General features: G+C 47.7%; 1 protein-coding gene and 1 pseudogene across 12 annotated transcripts in view; both read right to left on the bottom strand.

Annotated features, from left to right (window-relative positions):
- Bcas1 (brain enriched myelin associated protein 1) overlaps positions 1 to 5,873 on the bottom strand; it is a 78,764-nt gene extending 72,891 nt beyond the window's left edge. For all 12 annotated transcript variants that reach the window (XM_041641703.1, XM_041641705.1, XM_041641710.1 and 9 more), the window contains exon 1: positions 5,760 to 5,873. The gene's annotated coding sequence lies outside the window, so the exon portion shown is untranslated. The remainder of the gene's footprint in view (positions 1 to 5,759) is intronic.
- A 9,359-nt stretch (positions 5,874 to 15,232) lies between these two features.
- LOC121440915 lies at positions 15,233 to 15,357 on the bottom strand (annotated as a pseudogene).
- Positions 15,358 to 27,595: the final 12,238 nt, after the last annotated feature.

Raw genomic sequence — 27,595 nt, 5'->3', positions numbered from 1 at the left:
GAGAATATTGTCCTGAATTTGCAGATGAAGAAACTGAGGTATGTGGGTTGAATATCTTGTAAAAGGTCATGCATAAACATACATACACAAAAATACATTGATACACAGGACATACATAATGGCTCTATCCAAATTCCAAATTTAGCTTTGTACAAGCTTAAACAATGTTATTTAACAATCCAACAATGGGGTTTGTAGACTTGTCAGCTCAATTGATCAATCCAAGCTAGAGCTTACTTAGCAGCCACTGTGGGGCCTTGTGAACGTATGTGTGCCTGTCTGTGTGTGTGTGTGCGTGTGTCGAAGGTCAGAGGTTCACATCTGGGTGACTTTCTCAATTGTCTCCACCCCATTTTTGAGACAGAGTCTGAACTGAACCTGGACTCCCCAGATCAGCTGGACTGGAGAACAGGCCTCAGCAATCTTTCTGCGGTTATCACCCGGTGCCGGGATGCCCTCACATGGAACTTTTTGCTTGAGTGTGAGAATCTGAACTCAAATCCTCACACCTGTGTGAGAGCACTCGGCCAATGAGCCATCTCCCCAGCCCCTTGGCAACTGCTTTCAGTACACGTTTAAGGTTAGGGAATATCTTGGCTGGGAGATGTGTGATCCCCACAATCAGGAGACATGCCTTTTCATCTCACAGAGTTGAGGTTTCCTGAACCTTCCATTTTATACTTTAGTCTTTCTGCAACTTCAGGGCCATGAGGAGCAAACAGTGGGAAATGCAGGACTTTTTGCTGAGATCACCTGGAATCAGACAACACGGTTTTTCTCCAGCAATCAGAATGTTCCCATCTAAAGCTGTCCTAGCCTGTCCATCAACTGTTTTATACAGCAGCATTTAAATCAAACCAAAACAAAAGGTTTACTGCCACCTACTGGCAGATATAAGTACAACAGAAACAAAGACCTGAAGGTTGAAGGGAGCCTTTGGATGACTGGAAATAACATCTACTAACAGCTGGCAGGAGGGTGATGTTTTTGTTTTTGCAGCCTGAGCAGACGAAAGGGTTTGTGGGTGGCTCTGGAGGTGAAATGCTTGCAACACAAGCATGAGGCCTGTGTTCAGTCTCCAGTAATTCCACATGTAGCTGGCTGCAGTAATGTGCACCCCCAATGCCAGCACTGAGGAGGGGAAGACAGGCATATACCTGGGCATATATCCCAGCACTGAGGAAGGGAAGACAGACATATACCTGGGCATATATCCCAGCACTGAGGATGGAGAGACAGGCATATACCTGGGCATATATCCCAGCAATGAGGATGGAGAGACAGGCATATACCTGGGCATATATCCCAGCACTGAGGAGGGGAAGAAACACCCACACTCACACATGCACACATTCACACATGCGCGCGCGCGCGCACACACACACACACACACACACACACACACACACACACATATTTGGGCTTACTAGTCAGCCTATCTAGCCTGCTGTGTGAACTCCAGACCAGCAAGGGACCCTGTCTCAAAAAACACTCTTGCAGATTGGTTCAATACTCAGCACTCATATGGTGGTTCACAACTGTCTGTAACTCCAATCCCAGGGGATCTAATGCCTTTTTCTAGTCTCTGTGGGCACCAGACACATATGATATACAGGTATAAATAAGAACCAAAAACAAAAAAACAGGATAGTTAACATCTAAAGAATGACTCTTGAGATTGGCCTCTGGTATTCACACACACACACACACACACACACACACACACACACACAGACACTCATAAAGTCTCCATGTGTGTCTTGACCTCCACGGGACTTGGGTGCATAAATAAAATAGTCAGTGATTACCAATGTCATGAACATTACTGAAGCAAGCAGTTATCACGAATAATCTCTATTTCTCGCCATAATGCCTTGAGCTCAGCCGCTCTGGGTTCTGATTCATGGAACGTGCCACTCTGAGTGTTGCTAAGGAAACCTCTTGATTGACAGCCATGGCTGTACTCTTGCTCCCCATTTCAGCTGTGGATTAGCAGTGATCCCCGCTCCTGGGATGGGAATAAAGGTTCACATCCCTCAAGTCTGCCATAGCAAAAGAGTATTTCTGAGCACCTCCTCCCGGGAGGCAGCTAAATGACTGTGGGTGCAAGGGGAGGGCCTGGAAGGGTGGAATGGTGACAGAATTAGTCACCCTGCAAACAGGAAACACCTTTGATCAATGCACTGGAATGCAGCCAAACCACAAGCCACCCACCACTCCGCTGAGAGTGGGGCCAACATGGCCAGCCTGGCATTCTGGGCAGCGTTAGCCTCTTTCCCAGTCCCCAAAGCAAGGTCAGTATGGCTGGTGAACCATGAGAGTGGACCCTCCGTGTTCAGCCCCATCATCTAGATCCACCTTCCTGGGTGCCTGGCACAATGCTGGGGGTTCGGCCGCTACCTTCAGGGGGCTGTGCACAGTGGTTAAGGTTGCTTCCGGTATGGGGCTCAGGATAGACATGCTCCCTCTCTGAATTCCTTACCCCCAGCCCTGCGTGGGATGCCTGGAGTCCAGGGGAGGGGCTTCTTGCTGGATGTCTAGGAATGTTCCGTGACACATGTACTGCTTCTGGTCCACACCACTGCTTCTGTGTATACAGTGACTGCTTCTAGAAGGTGGACAGCTTCCTGGTCTTTTCTTCTGTTCTATCTCTCTCTTCTTAGTACTGGGGATTGAAGCCGGGGGCCTCAAGCATATTAGGCAAGCCCTCTATTGTAGTATTAGGGGCGGCGGGGCCGCGTCCCCAGCACCCAAGCACCCCAGCCGCCCGCTCGGCTAGCTTATGCCCGAAATAACAACACACAAACTGTATTATTCATTTAAACACGCTTGGCCCATTCTCTTCTAGGCTAATTCTCACATATTAATTTAGCCCATCTCTAATCATCTGTGTATGGCACCCCAAGGTGCCATGAACTGGAAGCATTTGGTGCACTGTGCAGGACCAGCACTAGCCTACCTGGGCACCCAGGCTTGCAGCTCTCCTTCTTAGAGCCTGGGCAGCCACAACGTGAGTGCAGAAGGGAGTGGCACCCTGCAGTTCACTGCAGGTTCTGCTAACCTCACATAGCCTGCCCCCAATTCCAGATGTTTGCTTCCCTTCCAAAAGCGCTGGTTCCCTGTTCTGTAGAGAAGAAACCAAGGCTTGGTCCTATATGCAGCCCCTCCCCATAAGCAGTGATCACTAAGAAGACTGCACCTTGTCTGTCCTTCCTGCATCCTTCCTTCCTGCATCCATCCTGCTTGTTGGTTAAATGGAGAAGGAAGAAGAAGGCTACAGAGAGACAGAGACTGGGTTCGAACCTAGGTCTGTGAGAACTCAGCAGATTTCAGTCACTTGTCTGCACAGGGTTGGGTTGAAGTATAGAAGCCACTGCCACTGCCAGGCACTGTGTAGGACACCAGCAAGAGCAGAGCCTGAGAGGTGGTCCTCCTGAGAGCTGTCTGTCTGTCCCCCTGCAGCAAGCGTCAGCCTTGGCATCCCCACTGCTGCCTAGAACACATACCCTCTTCCCTAAAGAGAACACTTAACCAGGACGCCTGACTCCGTGGTGTAGGCCTGTAAACCCAGCATTCAGGGAGCTACGGCAGGAGGATTCTGAGTTTGGAACCAGCCTGGGCTTCATAGTGAGGCTGTCAAAACACTCAAACCAAACCAGAAATGCTTCCAGGGGTCTTAGGGTTCTTTCAGAAAAATAAAGTATAAAAGAAGTTTCTGTGGCTCAGAGCTGGGCTCTTCCTTCCACTCCACCTGGGTTGAAACCAGTACCGTGTACACACCTTCTCTTGTTAGGGAAGTAAAATACACGCCCCAGGGCTGAGGACAGCTGGCTCAGATCACAGTAGGGCTGGAACCAGGGTGAGCCAGTGAAGTGGCTTCAGGTGTGGGGACAGGCAGGCACCACAGGCATCAGGATGAACCAGGGTTCCCAGGCGTCAGGAAGAACCAGGGTTCCTAGGCATCAGGATGAACCAGGGTTCCCAGGCGTCAGGAAGAACCAGGGTTCCTAGGCATCAGGATGAACCTGGGTTCCCTGGCGTCAGGAAGAACCAGGGTTCCTAGGCATCAGGATGAACCAGGGTTCCCAGGCATCAGGAAGAACCAGGGTTCCTAGGCATCAGGATGAACCAGGGTTCTCAGGCATCAGGAAGAACCAGGGTTCCCAGGCGTCCGGATGAACCAGGGTTAACAGTTTTCTTTCCTTTTCTGAGAAAGTATCTCCTGCTACAGTGCAGGCTGATACACTGTGTGACTCAGCCTGGTTTCCAGCTCACTGCAATCTGCCCGCCTCAGCCTCCCAAGAGTTACGTCACAGGTGAGAGCCTTCTGTTCTTTTATTTATTTAGTTTTTTCTGTAGCGCTGACAATGGAACCCAGGGCCTCATGTTTGCTACGTAAGTTTTCTACCACTGAGTTACATCCCAACACCTTCAACACAATTTTTAAAATCAAGATTAATGCTGTCACTGAGCTTATCTTTACTGAGTGACTTGAGATTTTTGTTAATCAAGGATGTCTTGGATTAATTTTCACTTTGAGAAGTTTGTCTTAAAATGTAATTGATCTTTTTATCGGTTTCAATTATTTTAAAAAAGTATTTTTATTTTATGTGCATGTTTGCCTATGTGTGTGTGTGCTCACAGAGGCCAGAAGAAGAATGATACCATGATTGTGAGCTGTCAGCTGGGTGCTGTGAACAGAACCCAGGTCCTCTGTAAGAACAACAGGTGTTCTGAACTGCTGAGCCATCTCTCCAGCCCATCTCCATCTATTTATAACAAGGTCTCACCGTATTCTATCAGTTGGCCTAGCACTTGCCATAGGAACCAGGCTGGCCTCAAACTTGTGGTGGTCCTCCTGCCTCTGCCTCTTGAGCACCACAGCTCCTGGCTTTAGCTGATCTTGATGGCTGAGTCTTTCAATGCCCCCTGTGGACAGTTTCCCTCCTTCTGGCTGTCACTGGGACCCGCAGCATCGCCCCTACGGCTTTAGGACCAGCTCCCACCTCTCTCCACTGTCTGTCCTTCTCTCCCTTGGGAAGCAGACGCGATGCTGACACCAAGAACAGACCCATAGTTGAGGCTAGCGATGAGTGTTCATGTACATTTATCCTCTGAGTTCAGAGTTGTGGTGATGCCCATTTTACAGAGAAGGAAACTGAGGCCCATAAGGCTGAAGGAACCTGCTCTCAGGGCACCTGGCCAGCTTGTGATAGGGTTGAGACCACCCTCTGAGCATCATGCTTCTTCGGGGTAGGGGAGTGGTTCAGAGGGTGACACAAATACCCAGGGATTTGAACCCAGTACCCGCCTCAGTGTGTGTCACCATGAATGTCAACACGATCATAGATAGAGCCAAATTCACATACAATACTTTGAGAGTCCCTTTGCCTGTCTTCTTAGGTCTTTAGTCAATGTCCTTAGCCACAGATTTGAAGTCTGCTTGGCTGTGAGATTCTTGCTCTGACCCTGGTCCCCAATCTTCGATGACCCTCCAGGGTCCTACAGACAGGAGTGACTTATGTTGCTCTCTATCCAACACAGCCCACTTGGCCACAAAAGATTTTAGGAAGCACAATCTTAAGCCCATTTCCCAGATTGTAAAACCAAAGGTCTTGCAAACCAAGACCACACAGCAAATGAGTGAGAGATGGGGGTGGGCGGCTCACATTCAACCCTTGACTCCCCAGCCTTTATCTCACCCCCAGCACAAGCAACAGACACCCCAACAAAGCTTCAAGACCCTGGAAGGTGGTTACCTGCTGAGCTGCTGCTGGGAGTATCTTGGGTCCCCTGCTGTTTCCAGCAGTTGTTTCTGTTCAGGGTCCTGCGTCTCCAGCTGCTGCTGCCCAGTACCAGACTAAGTGCAGAGCCTGGCCCCCTGCCCTTTGCTTCCTTGTCGGGCCTGCTGGCTGAATACACAGAGCAGGACAAACACGCGCCTGGGAGGAGTCCTCCCCTCCCCTGCCTGCCCCGTGGAAACGCGTCTCTTCCTGGATCCAGGTGCCTCTCCTCCCAGTAAAAAACAGCGCCTAAATTCTCTTACATTCATGCCTCCCGGGCACTTGGAGCATCTCATGCAGTGCCCTTGGCCCCGTGATCTGGGATGCAGCAACTCTCTGTGACAAGTGTACATCACAGTAAGAGCAGGGAGAGGATGCTCTGTGAGGGTCTGCAGCTCTGTGTTCTTTTACCAGCACTGGTTCCAGGGTGCCATTTCCCCCATAATCTGACCACCTCACTAGGGGATGCCCCCCTCCTACACACACACACACACACACACACCCCACACACACACTGTACACACACCACACACATACCACACACACACACACACACCACACACACTGCACACATACCACACACATACATACCACACACAAACACACACCGCATATACACATACACTGCACACACCCCACACATACCGCACACATACTGCACACACACACACCGCACATACACACACTACACACATACACATGCCACATACACAAACACACACACTGCACACACATACACTGCATACACACACCACACATACCACACACACACACACACACACACACACACACACACACACACGGCACAATACCTAGTCCTGTGAAAGATCTGAACACCAGAAGCCACTTAGACAAAGAGTGGCTTATTGTTGTAACAATGTGACATTACTGGCCAGAAAGTCACTACAGGAATTTTTGTTTGCTTGTTTGAGACAGGGTCTTGTTCAGTTTAAGGACATCATTTGATCCTCCTGCCTCCTCCTCCTCAGTGCTAGGACTCCAGGTATGCACATGCACCTCCACATCCAAGTTACAGGACTCAAGAGATGGAACTCAGGGCTTTGTGCAAGCCCGACAAGCCGCTCTACCAACGAGTTTCATCCTCAAGCCTAGACAGCTAGAGTGTGCACCGAGTTAAAGGGTCTCGCCAGGATGTACGCCATAAACGTGAGAGCTGGAGTGAGGAGGACACACAGGGATGAGGAGGGACACAAAATGTAAGTGTATGTGTTATTTACAGACTTGCTGAGGAGTCTCCCAGTCACGACTCTGAGCTTCCTGATGGCCAGGGCAAGAGGGAATGCGTTAAGGACACTCCTGGGAAAACATTCAAGAGAAATGCAAGCCAGTTATTACTGTAGCTTCAGTCAATAACACAGTCATGCAGGCGCTCATCATGACTGTTTGCCCTGCATCAGGATACACACACACACACACACACACACGCACACACACACACACACACAGGCTGGTGGGTGGGGCTCCTCGCCTACCTGGGCTTATTGTTACCTGACACAGAGTCCTAACAACATAAACACTAAACTCACAGGACACGAGTCTTGCTGGCTAAGGACAGTTGCAGCCTTTGAGTGCTGAAGTCAGAGCCAGAAAGCAGCAGAAATGTCACACAGGATTGATGTAAACTCAATTTCCAATCCGGAGCACTCAGCTCAGGACTATGCCCCAGGCATGCAAGAAACCCCCTGCAGAGTGGCCCTCAGGGCACTCTGTGCCATGCAAGCCTCTATCCTGGTGCTGGCTCAGACCTCAATTCTTCCGGAGTGAGTCACCAACTCCCTGAATGTTCTCCTGGCTGTGAGAGCTCCACATTCCTTTTGAATCTGACTTCACAGTCCACTGGAAAGTGCAGGAGATGAAGGAGACTCCAAGGGCAAGGTTCCAGAGCTAAGAGCTGCCTGACTCTGGCTGAGGATGCTCACTGAGGCTGGCCTCTCAGTTCCAGCAGGTGGTAGGCTGGCACTCAGTGCTCAGTGCTTCAGTCAGCAGCTGTAGTGTGGGTTCCTGGTGTGTTACTAGCCCCGCATCCCTACAGCAGCTGTAGTGAGGGTTCCTGGTGAGTTACCAGCCCCGTGTCCCTACAGCAAAATGCCAGAGGGGGGTTGCTTATAGAGAGAAAAGGTTCAGTTTGGACCATGACTTGGGTTCAGTTCATGATCAAATGGCCCCAGTGCTTCGAGAAGCATGCATAGCGGGATGGAGTGGCTGAGGAGGGCAGGAAGTGAAGAGCAAGAGGAAGAGACAAGGAGGGAACCCATAATCCCCCTTGCAGATGGGTTCCCAAAGATTGAAGGGCTAGTAAGCCCGCCATACTGCCCTCTGCCCCCTCGTGTAAAGACCCTACTTCCTCAAGGTCATGGCACTTCCCATAGCACCAGAGTGGGGAACAAGCTGGTACCTTGGGGCTTTCTAGGGGCCCCTTATCCCAACCATAGCTGCCGGCTATGGAGTTTACAGTATAAAGAGAAAACAAGGCAGGCTTGTTCCAAAAGCAGGGAGAAGCACCACGGAAGGAGCGAGAACAGGATTTCCCCTTCCGTCTACATCCTCTACTGCATTATCTGTGAGTTACATCGGTTGCTCAAGTCGCTGCAAGTTAAAACGGAGTCAGAAGTTTAAGCCGTGAATAAGGATCCTCCCTTCTCCTTTACACTGTGCAGATGGCTTGAAATACAAGGACCTCTAGCGTGGAACCCTAGAAACCTCACAATGGCTCTCTCAGCAGCTTGTGTATGTGCCATGTGTATGTATGTGTATATCCGTGTGCATCTGTTTGTGCGTATTTGTACATGTGTGTGCATGTATGTAGAGACCAGAGGTCAACCTTGGCTCCTGGTTCTCAAAAGCTGCTCACCTTCTCCTTTTGAGAGAGCCTTTTGCTAACTTGGAGTTCCCTGATTAGGCTGGGCCCTGACCAGGTGACCCAAGAGCCCCAGGGATTCACTTGTCTTCTGCCTCTGCAGCGCTGGGGGCTACAAGTGTGTAGCACCATGCTTGTCTGTTCCACATAGACGGGGCTACAGTGTGTAACATGCTTGGCTGTTCCACATGGGCGGGGCTACAAGTGTGTAACACCATGCTTGGCTGTTCCACATGGACTCCTGGGATTGGATTCACTTTACCAACTGATTTATCTCTCCAGCCCACATTTGTGGTTCTTAGAACCTATTCTCCTTCCCTCCCCCACCCCTGTGTTTGGCATCATACTGACTTGCCTACAAGCAGGCTAAATGCCAGGCTTGCTCAACACCCCCATGGTGTTGGCACCCTGAGTGGTTTGTGTGGAAGGGTGGTAAGAGCAGTCACTGTGCATACACCCCACACACAAGTTATACACCATCAGCTTTACTTATACAACCTCAGCTCATAGATTACACTATTAAGAATACCAAGGGGTGCCCGGAGAGACGACTCAGTGATTAAGCACGCTTGGGACTCTTCCAAAGGATTCAAGTTCAGTTTCTATCACCCATGTTAGGAGGCTCAACACTGCCTGTAACTCCAGCTCCGGAGGACCTGACCCCATCTTCAATTTTTCTAGATATCTGTACTCAGGTACACAGATCCACACAAACAAAAACATACATACGTAATTAAAAATAAAATAAATAGCTTAAAAGAAAGAAGACTTTCAAGGAGGCTAGGGAGGTGGTTCAGCCATGCAAAGGTGAGGACTGGGGTTGGGATCCCCACAACACTTGTGAAAGCCAGGTGGGTATGGTGGCCCACCAGCAATCCTAGTGTGTGGGGCCAGAAGTAATGAGTACCCAGAGCAAGCTGGGAGTCAGACCAGACTGAAACAGTGAACTCTGGCTTCAAATGAGAGACTCTGTCTCAATGTACAAAGTGGAGAGTGACCAAGGAAGATGCCTAGGGTCAGCCGTGGACCTTGTCTCAGGGTCACTATTGCTGCGATGAACTCCATGACCAAAGCAAGTTGGGGAGGAAGGGGTTTATTGGGCTTACACTGCCACATTGTAGTGCATCACCCAGGGAAGTCGTGACAGGAATGCAAATAAGGCAGGAGCTGATGCAGAGGCCATGGAGGGGTGCTGCTTACTGGCTTGTTCCCCATGACTTTCTCAGCTTGTTTTCTTACAGAATTCAGGCCCCCAGCCCAGGGATGGCACCGCAGTGCACTCCTCTGATAATGACTGGAGGGTTGTCTACAGCCAACCTTATGGTGGCCTACTCTCAATTGAAGCTCCCTCCTTTCACATGACTAGAGCTTGTGACATATTGATGTAAAACTCGCCAACACAGACCTTCACATGCATGCACACACATGCACGCATGCCCCATGTGTGTGTACCCATAGACATGTGATACTCAAATGTACACGTGTACACAGAACCCACACACACATACGGAAAGAAAGGAATTTCAGGATGGTGACCATGGACGGTAAGCAGAGTAGAACACCCTGGGTGGAGGCAGCAGTGAGCCTCCCCAGCGCGGACTTCCTGGCGAAGACAAGCCGGACACTGAGCAGAGCCACTTGGCATACAGACTTGAGGTGCTCACAACACACCCCTGAGGTGATTCACCTCTTAATCTTCTCTCCCTAGGATCTCCACCCGTCTTCAAATATTGACTGACCCACTCCGTTGTCAGCTCCTGTATCCAGAATCTGGATGGAGCTGGTTGCAGAAAAACTGCCAGAAATCCAACATGTCCTAGCTAGCACTGTTCTCCAAGGTAGTTGCTAGCAGCCCAGCACACAGGCCATTCTCCTCCGTGTAGAGCTTTGCCTATGCTTACCTAGCTCTCTCTCTCTCTCTCTCTCTCTCTCTCTCTCTCTCTCTCCCTCTCTCTCTCTCTCTCTCTCTCTCTCTCTCTCTCTCTCTCTCTCTCTGTGTGTGTGTGTGTGTGTGTGTGTGTGGACAGGCCAGAGAACAACCTTGATACAGGTCCTCAGGTGTCACTCACCATTTTTTGTTGCTGTTGAGTGGTGTGGGAGGTGATGTATGTATGCTGCAAATATGTTTTATTGCCATTGGTTAATAAAGAAGTTGCTTTTGGCCAATGGCTTAATAGAGTAAAGCCAGAGTGAAAGAGATAAATAGAGAGAGTAGGTAGAGTCAGGGAGAAGACATGTAGCCCGGCAGGAGACTGATGCAGGACACCAGATGGAACTTTACTGGGTAAGCCACAGTCACGTGGTGAGACACAGATTAATGGAGATAGGTTAATTTAGTGATGGAGGAGGGTTATCTGTCTATGTGTTACTTTTATTGGTTAATAAAGAAAGTGCCTTGGCCCTTTGATAGGACAGAAAATTAGGTAGGTGGAGTAAACAGAACAGAATGCTGGGAAGAAGGGAAGTGAGGCAGACGCCATGATTTTTCGACCCAAGACAGATGTAGGCTAGAATCTTTCCCGGTAAGCCACCACCTCATGGTGCTACACAGACTATTAGAAATGGGTTAATCAAGATGTGAGAATTAGCCAATAAGAGGCTAGATCTAATGGCCCAAGCAGTGATTAAAAGAATACAGTTTCCGTGTAATTATTTTGGGTAAAGCTAGCTGGTGGCCAGGAGCTGGGCGGTGGGAAGCAGCCCGCCGCTCCTACTACAGTTTAGGATATAAGAGCTAGTTAAAAATAGGCTTAAGCTAGTGGCCAAACAGTATTGCAAATAATATAGTTTCTGCATGATTATTTTGAGTCAGTGGACAAATGATAGACAGTCTTTGGAAAGGTGGAGCAGAGATAGAGAAACGCAAAGGTACTCAGGCAGCAGAATTCCTTTGCCCTGCTAAACCAAAACAGAACAAACCACCTTATTTTAAAAACTCATAAAGGGAATTCAGAAACATTTATTCAATCAATGGTTAAATATGAGAGTTACATGTGCTTCAATGTGCTGGCCATTGTGTCATGTGTGTCCCTAAGGGCTTTTTGCAATTTGTCATCTGTGATCTCCATGTTTTTGTCTTTGTTAGCTTTAGCTTGACAACTTGACACACGCCTAGAGTCACCTAGGAAAAGGGAATCCCAGCTGAAGAATTGCCCACACTACACTGACCTGGGGCCATGTCTGTGAGACCTTTTATTTTCTTCATTGCTAATTGATATCAGGGTCCAGCCCACTGTGGGTGGTGCCATCCCTTAAGCTGGTGGTTCTGGGCTGTCTAAGAAAGATGGGTGAGCAAGTCAAAAAGAGCAAGCTAGTAAACAGTACCCCTTCATGATTTCTGCTTTCTATTACTGCCCTGCACTCCTGCCCTGGCTTTTCTCAACCATGGACTACAAACTATAAGATAAAATATCTCTTCCTCAAGTTGCTTTTGGTCTTGGTGTTGACCACAGTAGCAGAAAACCAGCAGGAGCAATCTTATGATGTTAAGATAAAGACCTAAGTGAGACCTGCGGCCATGCTATAAAGTGAATGCACGGGGATGTAACTACTCCCATCTCTTTCAAAGGTGTGGTGTGTGTGTGTGTGTGTGTGTGTGTGTGTGTGTGTGTGTGTACAGAAATATAAACGTGGAAGATGATAGAATCTTTAAACTACATAACCGGCTTGAAGACACACAATATATATTTAGAGTCTTCACTCCACCTATGTTCACGCCTGTTGGATACTGGGTTGACAGCATACATGCCTTATGTGTTTAAAATACCATTATGAAGTCTTAAGATGTAATTGATTTCAAGATTTTACAAACAAAATTGTCATAAAAAGTCACGAAGTTAAAGAAGACACAAAGGAACTATTGATATAACCAAAATGACACCCCAGGTTTTAGGACATGCCCTCCTCACCAGCTGTTCTGTCTTCACAGCTGCTGCTTACAGGTTGCCAGGTTAGAGCTGCATGGGCACACCCACTACCACCTCCCCCTCCTGCCTCCTCTTATCCTCTCACCAGCCTTCCTTACATCCTGTTAGGGTTCTCAAGGCTCTAGCAGGCTCTCTTTTGGGCCACCAACCAGCTCCCAAATCATGACACAGAGACTTATTGTTAGTTCTGAATGCTCAGTCTTAGCTTCTGCTTGTCCCACCAGCTCTTATAACTTAGATTAACCTGTTTCTTTCCATCTATGTTTTGCCTCAGGGCCTTTTACCTTTCTTTCCTTTTGTATGTTGTACTCTGACTGGTGGCTGCCTGGCTGGCTGGCTCTACTCTGTCCTCTCTAGCCTAGATTTCTCCTCCTACACATTCTCTCTGCCACCAGCCCTGCCTATCCCTCTGCTACCTAGCTAGCTATTGGCAGGTCAACTTTTTACTAAACCAATCAGGTGGTTTAGGCAGGCAAAGCAACACATCTTTACATCATTAGACAAATGCAGCATAAACAAATGTAACACATCTTTGTCTAGTTAGAGTACTATTCTGCAACACCTGGCCCCCCAGACTTTGTCTTACTGTTGGGGTTTTGTTGCTCCTCCTCCTTTTTTGGCTCCTTTCTTTCTGGGTTCCCAAACTTTCTGGGATTTCTGTTCCCTCTTCCATTCTCCAGGACCCCGGCTCACTGTGACAAGATTTCCAGTACTGAGTTGAGGGACCCAGCAGCTGTTGCTACTTAACTTCATTTTTACACTCACGCCTTTGAGCTAAGTTCAGCAGCACTGACTCTCTTACGCCGCATTCCTTTGGAAAGTTTGAAAAGCAATCAGAAACCCCACATTCCTGTGAGAATGCAAGAGAGTGTTTATAAAGGGGGCATTTTGTGTTTTACATTTTATATTTGAGATAGTAACTATACAGTTTAGAATAGACATAGTTACATGAAGTAAAGTTACAAAGACCGTTAATGTTTAGAATAGCATGCATGAGTTTTTCCCCATCCAGTGCTTAGATATTATGATTACTTTAAGGTAAACTTTAGAATGTGCTGAGGTAAGCAGGCCTTTCAAGCCAGAGACTCTGGGTGGAGGTATTGGTCATAGGCCCCATAGCACCTTCCTGACTTCTCTGTCTGAATGTGTGCATGCCTATATGTATGGGCGCTATGCACATGTGTGCGTGTGTGTGTGGAGGCCAGAGGACACCCTCAGGTTGTTATCCTCAGGATGCTGTCTCCTTGGTTTTTAAAACAGAGTCTCTCCCTGGGCCGCAACTTGCTAACTAGGGGAGCTTAGACAAGTGAGCTTCAGGGACCTATCTCTGCCTCCCCAGAGCTGGAATGGAAGAACTTAGTCTCTACAGCCGGCTTTGTTCTTTTTTTCTTTTCTTTTCTTTTTTTTGGCTCCATGAGTTCTTGGACTCTCAGGACCTCATACTCATACAAGCATTCTGATGGAACCATCTCTGCCTCCTGGGCACTTATCTTTCTGACTCCCAGGGTCATTTGAGCTACCCATACACCCATCCGCCTCCCTGGTGCACGTTGGACAGTGTTTCAAGCTGAACATTTTGAGTCATGGATCTTTCCCTTGGGAAAAGGAGTTCCCTTCTTTGCCATATCAGGGTCGTCTTTGTCTCTCCAGGGCTATCACTAGGAACTTGAGATGTCATCCCCCGAGGAGCAATAAAGGACTGCTCAGGCCAACAAAGCAGACGCTAAGGAAATGCAGGGAAGATTGTCACAGGCCTGTGCGGACGCCAACGACGCAGCTGTGTCTGTGTCCCTTTCCTCTTACTGCTGTCCCCAAACTTGAATTCTCCACAGTCTCCATCCTGTGCCATTATACATTTCCTGGAAAGGGATTCGCAATTTACCATGTGAATCTGAAATAGAAATCAGGGCCAGCGAGACGGCTCAGCATGTACAGGTTCATTGCCTCCGAAGCTGACAACCCGAGTTCAAGCCTCAGGACTCCCACGGTGGAAAGAGAACTGACTCCTACAAGTTGTCCTCTGACCTCCACGCATGCTCCATGGCAGACACATACCCTAGACATTGGTGGCTGCCACAAGTAGAAAGCAAATAGTGTCTTTAATAAATAAAAAAATTATTCTAAAAGCTAAAGGTATGATCGAGGTTTGAAAATATCTTATAATCCGGTCAAATTTTGTTGCCTACGTTGACGGTTCATGGTGACTGAGATCCATCCAGGAGTTGAGGAAGTGTGGTTCTGCATGTATTGAAGGGCATCTCCAGCCAGGCCTCACTAAGGAATGAGCTAGTTAATCCACTCATTTCCCTGGCCAAGTACCCAACAAAAAGCATCTGAAGGAAGAAAGCATTCATTTGGTTCCCAGTTTGAGTGTGCGGTAGACCATGGTGGGAAGTACTGCTGGCAGGAGCAGGAGGCAGGGGCCACATAGCACCTTCTGGATAGAAGCGGAACGGATGGCTATTGGTTCTCAGCTTGCTTTCTCCTTCTTTCTGATCTGATCCCAGCCCATGGGGTGGTGGTGTGCACCTTCAGGGTTTATGGTAATTTGAATGTAACTGGCCCCCATAATCTCATAGGGAATAGCACTATTAGGAGGTGTGATTTTTTTTTCTTTTTCTTTTTTTTTTTTTACTTCTTTACTTCAGGGGAGAGCGCGAACACAGTCCCCCACTACCACAAATTATGCAGTCGAGTTTCCCCGCATTTGGGGAAATCTCATCCGGAGTGCAATGGATAAGCCTCGCCCTGGGAAAACCACCTGAGGTGTGGTTTTGTTGGAATGGGTACGACCTTATTGGAGGAAGCATGTCACTGTGGGGGTGGGTGTTGAGGTTTCCTGTGCTCAGGATACCACCAAGTGTCTCAGTTGACTTCCTGTTGCCTGCAAGATGTAGGACTCTCAGCTACTTCTCCAGCACCATGTCTGCCTGCATGCCGCCATGCTCCCTGTCATGATGATAATGGACTGAACCTCTGAAACTGTAAGTGAATCCCTTCCCACAATTAAATGTTTTCTTTATAAGAGTTGCTGTGGTCTTGTGTCTCTTCACAGCAACAGAAACCCTAACTAAGCCAGGGTTGTTTTTTCATCTTCTGCTAAGCCTTTCTGGAAACACGCTCAGAGACACAGCTGGAGGTATCCGCATCTATGGTGAATCTAAGTCTTGTTAAGTTGGCAATGAAGATTAACCACCATGGGGGATGACTTGCCCAGTAATGTGAGCACTGCCCTCCATATGCTGAGGGTCTCCAGAATGCATAAAAGGTGAAGAAAGGGGGAACTTGGGAATACAGGCTCCCCATTCTCTCCTATTCCTTCCTGGCTGCCATGATTTTGTTAACCATTGTGCTCTGTCCACCATGATGGAATAAACCGTATTGAAATAGTGAATTAAGGGAAGTCTTCTCTTTTCTCTGAGGTATTTATCACCGTGAGTCTGGCTGAGCCACCTGCCTACTATCTACATCTAGGAGGAGCTCCCTGAGAGATGCTAAAGAAATCCTGGCATCAAACCAAGGCTTTGACCTGGGTGCAGCTGGAAGTGTCAGCTGGCAGCTGAAAGGAAATAGCAAAGGGAGACCCTTCCTGTCTTTCGCCTGGGTGCCTCAGTGTCATTTACGATAAATTTCACATAAAACCTCTTCACTGCTGCTGGCGAGTACCCCGGGGTTTGTGGGGTGCTGGAGATGTTACTAGCCATCGTTGTTAATTGGATCGAAAACATTTTAGTGACTATTTGATTATTAACCTACCAGCTACCATATCCATGTTTTACTGGTGTATCAATTACTATACCACTTTATTTTTTCCCCTTAATACAATTCTTTGCAATAATTATTATACTATTTAAAAATTAAGATTTATTCATTTTATTTTATGGATATGAGTTTTTACCTATATGTATGTATACATTTCCCAAGGAGGCCAGAGGAGGGCATCAGATCCCTTGGAACTAGAGTTACAGATGTTTATAAACCACCATGTGGATGCTGTGAATTGAACCCAGGTCCTCTAGAAGAGCAGCCTGTAGCACAAATAATAAAAACCCAAAGACAGATATTGGGGCTCAACCTGAAAAGCAGAGTAGCCAAGCCACTAGAGAAGTCTGACCTCTGCCAAGGCTGGGCGACTGCAGACTAAGCAGCCAGAGCCTCTCTCTCCTCTCATTTCATAGTCCCTCTAGTGCTGGGATTAAGGGCGTGACCCCCTAGTGCTGGGATTAAAGGTGTAGGCCACTACCCCCTGGATTTGTTTCTACGTTGATCTTTCGCAGCCCAGGGTGGCCTTGAACTCACAGAGATCCATCTGCCTCAGTCTTTCAAATCTGGGATAAAAGGTGTGTGCCACCGCTGCCTGACCTCGAGAGGCTTTAGCTTTGCCTCTGGTCTTCAGGTAAGAATTATTTATCAAAATACAAATAATATACCACTCCAGTAGCCAGTATTCTAGACCACTGAGCAATCTGTCCAACCTCTATATTACTATTTTAAAATGTCTCCATTTTTAAATAAAAAGCCTAGGCTTAGAGAGAGAAGAAACCACATTTCCTAACTGGTGACAAAGAGTAGCTTCTGTGTGGCACACTAAGGAATACTGTGTAGGAGCTGGGAATATTCGAAGACTAACCAAGGGAAAGACGGAGTCCAAGAAGAGATGCTCTACCCCAGCTTGGGGTAGACGAAAACACTTTGTAAATTGAGAGTCGTATTTCAAACACACTGGCGGGCACTGGTTATGCGAAACTCACAGGGAGTGAGGGACAGAGAGTCTATGCCTAGCACACGGAACATCTGTGCAAATGATACTTCTAGTGGTCCAGTGTCCGCGTCCGACAGGGGCCTTGGCATCAGGTCCTGAGGGGACTGCCTCAATCCTTGATCAGTCCTCCTGAGTGTTCAGATTCCTTTGGCCTTTTCCTGCCCAAAAAGTTGGATTTTCATTTGTGTTTGCATTCCAATGTTGGCTGGGTCGGCGTCAATATTGGCCAAGTTTGACTGGCACCAGGATCAAATGCCAGACACTCCCTTGGAGTAAGTAACCTTTAGTGTTCATCCCAGAGTCTAGAACAAGGGGCCAGGCTCTCCTCCGGCTCATGTCTTCAGTTCAGAGTTGCTGAGTTAGTTTGTCCACCAAGGAAGTGGCAGTTTTAGCACAAGTCTGAGGTTAGATCAGGGCAGGGTTGCTTTGTGAATTTTCCAGGAGGCCACTATCAACTCTCATATATTTTTACAGTGTGGCTGATGGCTGAGAGCCAGTATCTAGTTATTCAGTCTTTGGAAACCCACAGAATGGCAGCATGGGGACAGTCTTCATTCTTATCAACAATGGTGTAGGCAGTTTCAGACTTGTCTGTCTTGAAACGCTGTGACCCGGATGTCAATCTGAGCAAAGCTGGGCTTGGATTAGAAAGGCTGTGCAACATTGGGATATTTCTTAATGTCTCTGGCCCTGAATATTCTGTTTGTATTTTTGGGCAATGTTAACTGTCACAATATTGGAAATTTTTATGAAGAGTATAGAATTAATATTTAAAGTGTCCAGAACAGTGGAGTTTTTTGCATAAAGAAAAGAAGGATAGGAAGGTTTGTCAAAACACCACACTCACAGAACAGGGACTAAGTACAGGGCAGTGGTTAAGAGTGACTGTATGGGAACCAGGTAGACATGGGCATCTGTTTCTGCTCCCTCCTGCCTGTGCACCCTTGGGGGAATTAATAACATCTGTGAGACTCCATCTGCTCTCTGCTAAAGGAGCAGGGGCATATGGAGGAGATGGCTCAGTCTGTAAAGTGTTTGCTGCATAAGCATGAGGACCTGGGTTTGAATCCCCAGCACCCAGGTAAAAAGCCAGCACGATGCTGCATGCCTGCAACTCTGACAATGAGGGAGGGGGGCCAAGACAGGTGGCTCCTTGAAGCTCATTGCCAGTTGGTCCAACCAAGTCCGTGGGCTCTGGGTCCAGTGAGAGACAGTGCCTCAAAAAGTAAGGTAGACATTGGCACACACACACACACACACACACACACACCCCACATGAATCAATATTTACATGAGCATGCATGCACACATATACCACACACTCAATAAAAAAGTAAGTAAGGGATCCTCGTGGCTCTCTTTTTCCAGGATAGTGTGAAGTGGAGACGAGGTGCCCTGAGCCCTGCTCTGGTTCTTTGTTTCATTAATGGTTATTATTCTTCAATTTCTGCTCCAGTTGAGGTGGCAAAAAAATATATAAAATTATATAACCACAGGCTGGATAAATGACCCATGAATTAGGAGAACTTGTTGCTCTTGTAGAGGACCTGGATTTGGTTTCCTAGCACCCACATGGGGGCTCACACTCATCTGTAACCAATTTTAGGAGATCCAACGCCCTCTTCTGACTTCCAGGGGCACTGTACCCACATGGTACACACAAATACATGTCAGCAAACACTCATACCCATACAATAAAAATACATCTTAAAAAAGAGTTATGTAACCAGATATGCAAGGGAAAAGGGAAGCCCCGCACCCTGGCAATTCCCTGCTTCCTGAAAATTCTTGAATGTTCATTAAGTGTTGGGAGCAGCAAGGGGGAAGGCCTCCAGTTAATGCTGGTGACAGACCTGCAGTAAAGCTAGCATTTGCTTCATTTGACCAGTGTGGGATGCTGCTTCATGACCTGCCCAAGGTAACACAGATGCAAAGGGGCAGAGAGAGTAATTTAGATTCTTTTCTTTATTTTTGAGAATTTCATACTTGTATACAATGAAATCTGATCATTTTTACCCCCATCTCCCTAACTCACCCCATATCTTCTCTAACATGTTCTACATTCAACCTCATGCCATTTTTTTAAAGACTTCCCATTTGTACATGAGAATTCAACCAGCAGCCACATCTTCAAAAATACAATCATCTTCTGCCCTCTCAGCTCTGATCATTTTCCAGTTGCTCCTCGGTAAGGAGGGGGGGTCCTGGAGATGATTTACCCATGCTGTGCCAGGATTCTGGCTGGCTTGATTGTGTGCAAGGAACCACAGATGTCAGAGGTTCACTAACGCAATAGCCATGCTGTGTCTGGATCACATTTCACAGAGTCCCTCCCCACCCTCCAGCTTTTACCCCCCACACCTAGAAGTTTCCTGAGCTTTGGCGATGCTAGAGTTGTAGACAGAAGCTTCTGTCCCACCTGCTCTTGCATCTGGCAGTCCCAAAGAAACACACATTGGGCGCCGAATGTAGCACAATTAATAAAAACCCAAAGACAGATATTGGGATTCAACCTAAAGACCAGAAAAGCAAAGCATCCAGTCACTGGCTTTTACCTCTACTTCAGTCTGAAAATGGCGATCCTGCCTCCAGAAATCCTCAGAATGAGACTGAGCCTGAAACCTATCTCCTCCTGTCTTATATTCCTCTCTAGTGCAGGGATTAAAGGTGTACACCACTATTGCTCAGTTTCTATGGCAAACTAGTGTGGCTACTCGGATTAATTGTGTGTGCCACCACTGCCTGATCTGTATGGCTGATCAGTGAGGCTGTTTTGCTCTCTGAACTTCAGGCAAGCTTTGTTTATTAAAATAAAAATGAAACACCACTCCATGGAGTTGATCAACGGGTCCCCTGTGGAGCTGAACACCAGTCTCCTGCTCGGCACTTTGACAATCACAAATCTGCACTGACTGTTGCCCACTCTCTGGCCAAGGCAGAGACTATCCCAGGGCTATGGGTATAAGAATAAATATTTAGAGGGCAATTTGGCAGCATGTCCTTTAGCGAGGCAACATCAGCAGGTCCTGCCCTAGGCTTATGACCTCCCAAGCCACAGGTTTTTGCTCAGGATTACAGTATCAGGTGTGACAATCGCTCCTGTGGAGTAGACATCAAATCCGGTCAGCAAGTGGTTAGCTATTCCACAACAGTCACGCTACTGTTATACCAGGGGTCATCTCTGTTAGGTCAGTATTACCGCGTGTGTGGTCTAGTGCTGGCTAAGATCATCAGCGGCCTTTCTCCATATGCAATCTGCACAATGTCCTCCTGCCCTAGGAAAGCTTGCCAGCGTCAGCGGAGTCTTCCTGTTGGTTTGGCATCAATTTCTCTACGACAAGGATGGTATTGGACCTCTGGGCACTTCCTTTTCCCATGCCCAAGCAGGTTCAGAGCCACATATCTCCTGCTTGCTGTCTGGGTAATGGATTGCGAGTCATTTACCCCCCCCCCCCCCCAAAGTGCAGCAGGACCTGGCCTACGGTAGGTGCTTTGATAGCGTCTGTGAATCTTTGCCCCCTTTACTTTTTTTTTTTTTTTTTTTTTAACCACTCATAGGCTCTGGCATGACACATTTTCAACATCCCCTCCTTTAGGCTTCTGCAAAAAAGATTTCTAACAAGCAGAAGCTGATGATTCTTGACCTTGCCATCCTCCATAGTGACACATTTATGGCCGCTGACTTCCCGGGAACTCCGTGTTTTTCTTGTCCGAGTTACAGTGTGCAGACTTTCTAGATCGCCTGGCCCGTGGAAACAGCTGTCCGGGTACATGTGTGGTCAGGAGTTTTGCAAACAACAGCACGCCCTCACTGCCAAGTTTGCTTCCTGAGGCGGGTGGCTTTGTATTCCTAAAACTACTGCTAAAAGGAATGCATCTCAGAAGCTGCTTCGCCCCGCCCACGCAGTTCCTCCTGTGATTCATAACCACAAGTTACCCAGAGATCCTGGGAGCCATCCGCGGGGAGGGTCGAAAGGAAATCGGTGTCGTGTTTCAATAAGCAGAAGATCCAAGCAAGGGCCATCTCTAGAGAGACCCATTGCTGTGAGTGGGAATGGCAGGACAGGACAGCATGGAACCCATGGGGAGCAGTCATGTCCCGAGGAGGGAGGGTAGGCTGGAGTTGGTTACTTTAAGAACAGTAACTTTGTTTTTGAAACCTGGTCTCACAGGGCAGCACAGGCTGGACTGCATCTCACTATGTAGCCTGGGTTTGGCTGGAAATCTCAGTTTTCTGGCCTCCTGAGTTCTGAACCAGAGGCATGAACTGTATGCCCAGGATAAGAGCAATAACTTTTTTGTTGAAGGATGTGTCAACTGGAGGTCCCCGCCCTCACTCTCCTGTCTCTAGTTTCTTGCTTGGCATCTACCTCAGCCAAAGCAGCTAGGAGCCCAAGGGTGCAGAAGCTCATCACTGGGAGTGAATACAGTTCATCTGGGGTGGCCACAGGAGGCAAAAGTGGGGAGAAAACCCAGATGGACAAACTGACTTATATAGACAGCAGGAGGGCCAAGACCAACGAGCTGCCTGGACTAGATGGTCCCAGAGATGCTGGTCCTGCTATCAGTCCCATGGTTGATCAACAACCCTGTCCAGTGAGCGGCTTTACCAGCAGGCAGAGCTGAGCAAAGCCTCAAGCCAACATGAGTATCGCGCTGCCCCGTGATCCCAGAGACAAGGTGTTTGTGAAGAAGTCAATTACAGAGGCCAGCGAAGAGAAGGACTGGCTAAAGTTAAATAGAACTTGTCACTCATGTTTGTGATAGAGCCATTTCCTCATTCACTTTGTCAATAAGCAAGTCTTTTGTTTGGGGACAGTGGCCTGTAAAATGCCCATGCTACCCCTGGCAGATGACAGCATCTGGGGATGTGAGTTCTGGACTTTGTCCTCACCTACTGAATTTGTGTGTGTGTGTGTGTGTGTGTGTGTGTATCAGAATGAGGTTGTTTGTTCTAGGCTTGCTTTCAAACCTGAAACACTTGCTAGGGGTCATATAAAATATGACCTCAAAAAAAAAAATAAGGCCTTGGAATACATAAGGTGCATCTCAGTTCTCACATTTCCCAAAAGCCTTTGATGCTCTCAAAGCCACCGAAAAAGGTTGTGCATTCTTTGGAAGTTTTGAAGCATTCCTCAGACAAACCCCTTGGATCGCTATCCAAACCCTTCAAATTAGAAAGAGTTGGTTTGAGGCTATGCTTGTTGAGAGCCATGATTGAATAAGCAAATCATCTGAAACAGAGAGTATGAGGTGTTTTGGGGGGGGGGGGTGTGGCTGGAGAGATAGTTCAGTGGTTAGGAGAGCTTGCTGAAAGTTCAGTGCCCCATTATGGACATTGGTGGCTCCCAAAGGCCCATAAAGTCAGTGAATCTGTCGCCCTCTGCTGGCCTCCATGTGCAACTGTACTCAATGCATAGACATAAAAAAATGAAAAATAAATCTTCACAAAAATGTATTTCTAAATCCATATAGACAGGGCCCTGAGTTCCGTTCATTTCTTATTTTAATCACTTCTTCTTCTTTTTTTGGCAAATCTATGCATTTTTAGGGAATTCTTTTGGCTCCAAGTAGCAGAATGCCAGAACACGGGGGTTCTAATGGCAACACCCCCTTATTTATTTCCTAAAAAGTCCACAGATTAGCAGCCCAGGGTGATGCAGTGGCTTGTTATCTTTCCATCTCTCCATGGACTCATGTTCTGAGCATAGGCTTTTGCTCCCAGTCCTGTCATAACCCATGGTGACCACCGACCTAGATGTCACACGGACACTGGAAGAGGAAGGTTGGTAAAGAAGGGTCTCCCCGATGTGGCCTATCTGGATCTGAGCAGGGAGCTATTCTTAGAAACCCTAACCAGGTTTTCTTCTTGCTCAGGTCATGTCTGAGGCAATGGAATTACCTGTTCACCCGGAGACAGCTCACTGGCAGCTGTCCCCTCGCCATGCCACTACATGCTAGAGTTGACTTGAAGCAAACTCCATTGCTCCTCCACGTAGCATTGCCTGGAAAAACGAGCAGGGCTCTGCCTACAAAGAGGGAGAGAATCAAATTTTGCTGCCACACAATCTTTGCCTCAGGGAGGACACGCATGGAGGAACTCGCTTTTAATGTACGAATCCTGAATTAAGACCCCTCTCTCACAAGAGCATTCGGCATTCGGGTTCTCTGTGTCTAGAGTTCACCCTTCCCTGGATAAAGTTTTACATCTCAAGACCCCAAAGAGAAGTTTCTGGATATCCCAAAGACAACACGGCCGCTTTTTTTTTTTTATATTTATTTATTTATTATGTCTGTGTGCATGTCTGCAGGCCAGAAGAGGGCAGCAGACCTCTTTACAGATGGTTGTGAGCCACCATGTGGTTGCTGGGAATTGAACTCAGGACCTTTGGAAGAACAGGCAATGCTCTTAACCACTGAGCCATCTCTCCAGCCCCCACGGCCGCTTTTGACGGAGGCAGAGGTGCCTTTGACTCCGTAGTTCACAAAGCGTGCTGTGTGGAGCAGGTAGCCATCCTCCCAGGGATTCAAATCTGGGCAGTCATACCTCGTGTTACTTAAAGTCGGCTGGAATTTTCTGTGTGTGTCCAAGGCTGAAAGTCTCCGAAAGAAGGGGCCTTATCGGTTCTTCCGGCTTCCTCTGTTAGCTAGTTCCGGGATGAGATTGCAAAGCAGGCTAGCTAATCTGCTGGGGGCAGGTGTTAGCCCAAGGTAGATGATGTGCACAGATACGACACTGGGCGTGTTACTAAAACAAACACGGTGTAAACCACCGCACGCCTTCAGATGCTGTGCTGCGTCTCCCTCCCTCAACCGGCTCGTGGTGTAGATAGCCAGAGAGAAAAACACAAAATGCCATTTCTGGATATGATCTGGACTCTTTATGCCTTCTCTGCTCCACTGTTCCAGGAGGAACAATGCCCCATTGAGGAAATTTGTGGCTTGAACTTGAGCTGGTTTTAATAAGCCCTGCGTTCTGTTTGTGCGTAGTTATTTAAACATCCTGGGCTCAGGAAGCCTGCCTTGAAATTAAGGCTTGCCTTCTCAAATCCATGGCATTAAAAGCCCAGAGAATTTATCCACATTGGAATCCCTCCCTTGAGTTCCAAATCGGAAGCCCTCCCTCAAACAGATGGGAGAAATTACGAATTCTAAGCAGTTTCTTTTTATGAACAGTGTATTCTCGGAATCAGGTGACTTCCCTTCATGAACGATGGAGATCCCCATCTTCAGGAGGGGTGGCCACTCTTTAGGAAGCAGCCCTGGGAGGTCACAGCCTGTTGTCCTTTGACACAGAAGAAAATATTCCCTTCCCAGAATTGGCTCCTCATTCAGGTAAAAATTGGAGTAAACATCACTGCCTGATTTTTAGGTGTGGTGCAATGTTATAGTTTGGAGCTTTGCAAAGAAATGGGACAGAAAAAGTTTGCATGTTAAAATATCTTTTAGAGGGCTGGAGAGATGGCTCAGAGGTTAGGAGTATTGCCTGTTCTTCCGAAGGTCCTGAGTTCAATTCCCAGCAACTACATGGTGGCTCACAACCATCTGTAATGAGATCTGGTGCAGAATACAGTATATATAATAAATAAATAAATCTTTAAAAAAATCTTTTAGAGCTAATTACATAAGAAATTATTTAGGGGTACTTTTTACCGCTACTTTTTTTTTTTTGGAAGGTTGAACAGCAGGGAGATTTAAAGCAGGATCTCTGTCCTCTCCACTTTTTGCTATGTTTCTTTAGAGAAGTTCCTTGGGTTCCCTGTGCCCAGATTCCCCAATGGAAGCAGGGAGCAGTGGTGTCGAATGTCCCTGCAGAGATGCCTGGTGCGTCGCAGGTATAGACAGTATCGGTTGGTGACAATGGGCCAGGCACCACTAGGAATGAATCAGGAAGCTGGCTTATTGGTTTATGTATGTATTCTTTATTTCAGTGTGTGTGTGCCTGTGTGCACCCGCCACGGTATGGGTTGGGAGGTTAGAGGACAGCTTGTGGGAATCATTTCTCTCCCTCCACCATGTGGGTTCCCAGGATCAAACTCAGGTATGTAGGCAAGCGCCTTACCCACCGATCCATGTCACTGGCTCAACAAGATGATTTTTTTTTCAAGACAGGGTTTCTCTGTAGCTATGGAGCCAGTTCTGGAACTAGCTCTTGTAGACCAGGCTGGCCTCAAACTCACAGAGATCCTCCTGCCTCTGCCTCCTGAGTGCTGGGATTAAAGGCGTGCCCCACTACCGCCTGGCTCAACAAGATGATTTTTTAAAACTACTCAGTAATTTCCTCAGGGAATACAAGTGAGCAGCCTGGCGGTGTCCAACATGGTTCTGTGTTTGCCCAGGTATTAATTTACCTCAGTCATTCTAAAACAGTAACCAGGGCTGGAGAGATGGCTCAGAGGTTAAGAGCACTGGCTGCTCTCCCAGAGGTCCTGAGTTCAATTCCCAGCAACCACACGGTGGCTCACAACCACCTGTAATGAGATCTGGCGCTCTCTTCTGGTGTGCTGCCATACATGGAGACAGACTGTTGTATGCATAATAAATAAATACATCTTTAAAAAAATAAAACAGTAACCAGACGCCACATGTACTTTCTGACATTGCCAGCAGGTGGCGCAGTTAGATCACAGTTTTAGGCGGCCGTATCTGGGGAGTCCTGCCTTGGGGTTAATTAACAAAAGCAAATTCCGGTGAGCCTCTGGGATAAACAGACGAAGGAACTGTCTTGGCTACTGCCCTGGTTCTAAGATGTCAGTGTCCTGCATCTTTAGCCTCACTTTAGCGCCAACTTCACATTTAAGATAACAATGAACCTTCCAATAGTTTAAGGTTCTGGGAGTCGAACGTTCTGCTAAATGGCCGCCAGGGTCCGTGATGGCAAAGCTGTGTTTTGTTATCGTGGTTAAGAAGAGCAGGGTAATAGCTAACTCCTGGCCTGAGCTTAAAGAGTCTACTTTCCTGATGTCTCAGCTGTCTTAGCAAGCTTGCCTTCTGTCTGCACAAGGATGTGGACTTCTGGCAGGCTACACCCCCTGAGTGCAGGGGCGAGGGGTGGGGAGTGCTGCTGGGGTGGACAGAAGCTAGATAGCAAGGGTTACAAGACAGAGCCATGTCCTGTGGCAAACTGTGAGCTGCTCACAATGTCTTGTGCCTCCCACGTCTGAGGGGCTCCTGAAAACCAAAGCTCATGAGGCTGGAGAAATGTCCCAGGCCATAATGTGCCTGCATTGCCAGCGTGAGCACTTACTTCAGATCCCCAGAATTCATGTAGAAAGTTGTGTGAGACACTGAGTGCCTATAATCCCAGGGCTTCAAGAAAGGAAGAGCAGATAAGGGGCTCCCTGGATGTCCATGGGCCAGATAGCCTGGGTTGGCTGTTCAGTTCCAGGCCAATGGGAGGCCATTTGTCAAACAAAAGGTAGAAGGACCAACACAAGAGCTTGTTAGCTGACTTGGACATGCTCATCTGCACCTCTTACCCCTGTGTGCACCTCCACATACCCCCCTTGGCAAAGTATGGGCCAAGAAGACCTTTCCCTGACTGACAGTGATGCACGCCTTTAATCCCAGCACTTGGGAGGTAGAGGCAGATGGATCTCTTGAGTTTGAAGCCAGCCTGGTCTACAGAGTGAGTTCCAGGACAGCCTGGGATACCACAGAGTCACCCTGCCTTAAATAACTATTATGATGCAGGGCGGTTGAAGCACAAATAATAAAAACTCAGAGAGAGAAATTGGGGGTCAACTTGAAGATATGAAAAGCAAAGCAGCCAACCATTGGCTCTTTTCTTGACCTCAGTATGAAATGGTTCCCCAAAGCAAAGCTATGGTGTGGAGCAATCTTTGTGTACACTGTGAATATGAATTACTCTCATTGGAGAGTAATAAGGAGTGATGGAGGAAGGTCATTGGCTAATAAAGGAACTGCCTTGGCCCATTTTATTGGTTAGAGGATAGGTGGGAGGAGTAAACAGAACAGAACGCTGGGAGGAAGAGGAAGTGAGCTCAGACGCTACAGCTCTCCTCTCAGGAGCAGACGCCTGAGAGAGACGCCATGCCCTGCTCCCAGCATGAAGCTCCGACCCAGGATGGACATAGGCTAGAATCTCCCCCGTAAGCGCACCTTGGGGTGCTACACACAGATGATTAGAAATGGGCTAAATTAATATGTGAGAATTAGCCTAGAAGAGAATGGGCCAAGCAGTGATTAAATGAATACAGTTTCTGTGTAATTATTTCGGGCATAA

Source organism: Microtus oregoni, unplaced genomic scaffold (assembly GCF_018167655.1).
Source record: "Microtus oregoni isolate MIOR12 unplaced genomic scaffold, Mior012 000071F_ref0000514, whole genome shotgun sequence".
In the NCBI taxonomy this organism is placed as follows: Eukaryota; Metazoa; Chordata; class Mammalia; order Rodentia; family Cricetidae; genus Microtus; species Microtus oregoni.
This window is presented reverse-complemented; position numbering and strand designations above follow the sequence as displayed.